The 1125-nt window shown below is 35.5% G+C and overlaps 1 long non-coding RNA gene across 1 annotated transcript in view; it reads left to right on the top strand.

Moving 5' to 3' along the window:
• LOC106537359 (uncharacterized) overlaps positions 1-1125 on the top strand; it is a 4955-nt gene that overhangs the window by 2347 nt on the left and 1483 nt on the right. The window contains exon 2 of the long non-coding RNA XR_001312641.1: positions 1073-1111. This is a non-coding gene — a long non-coding RNA (uncharacterized LOC106537359). The remainder of the gene's footprint in view (positions 1-1072; positions 1112-1125) is intronic.

The following is a 1125-nucleotide window of genomic DNA, read 5'->3' on the forward strand; positions in this document are numbered from 1 at the left end:
AATATTAGATGTGTTTGTATCAGCCCTGTCCTGGTTTAAAGTATAATATACTACATTTTCACCAGTATTTGTATCCTTTTGGCTACTTGTTAGTGGAACATTATTATTTTACAAATATATATTATTTAAAAAAACCTGAGCAGTAGTTTGGTTTAAACAAACAGTATAAACATTAAATTATTCAATTTTAGTTTTAAAGTTCTCATTTAATTTGAATGCTGTTGGAGTATTTATAATTTAGACTAAAATGTATAATCAGTATTAAGGTTGAGTGTTTTCAGTGGTTTTCTTCTTCTGAACATTAATATGAAACATGACTGAGTGTTGAACTAACTGGTCTTCATGAAGCTCTCTGTCTGAACTCAGAGTCAGAGGAGAATGTGAGACTGCTTGATGTTTGAAGCAGAAATATTTCTCTGCTACAGTTTACAAAAATGTCAGTTTGTGTGAGAAAAATAAATGATGTGAATAGTAAGAGTAGAGCTCAGTGACAACACACACACATGTTAACATCTCCTCACACACAGACAAAGTTGAAGCTAAAGAACAAAAAGTAACATCTCTCTGATTTTAACACCAAAGATCCATTTCTGACCTCCTGACTGCTGTGAACTTTAGTGACCCTGATGAAGATTGAAGCAGCAACACGTTCAGCTGACAGACAGCAGAGTCTTCATCACTTTGTGTCTCCACCTGCACATGTTGTGGAGCAGAACTGGATTACATGTGTGTCCAATCAGGAACAAGCTGAACCATCAGAACCTGCTGTTCATGAGATGGACTGTAGCTGTGCTCATTCATCCTGCTTCTTTGTAGTTTGAATGTTTGAGTCTTGAAACTCAGAAAACAGATCAAATCACAGAGACAAATATAAACAAGTGTTTTCAGAGCCAGGATTAGTTTGTGTTGTGAGTCAGAGTCTAAAACCAATGTTCAGCTGCTCTGAGGAAACGTTTAACATGTTATCATAAACAGGACAGACATGAACAAGATGCAGTCCATCAGTAGTGTGTGGTTAAATTTATGTAGTGAGATCAAATCATCACTAAATGTTTCCTTCTTATTCTTACAGTTTTTATCGTGACCGGTCAAAACTTAAAGAACCAATCAGGTTCTTAGTGGATC

Source organism: Austrofundulus limnaeus, unplaced genomic scaffold (assembly GCF_001266775.1).
Source record: "Austrofundulus limnaeus strain Quisiro unplaced genomic scaffold, Austrofundulus_limnaeus-1.0 Scaffold2267, whole genome shotgun sequence".
NCBI classification, from domain to species: Eukaryota; Metazoa; Chordata; class Actinopteri; order Cyprinodontiformes; family Rivulidae; genus Austrofundulus; species Austrofundulus limnaeus.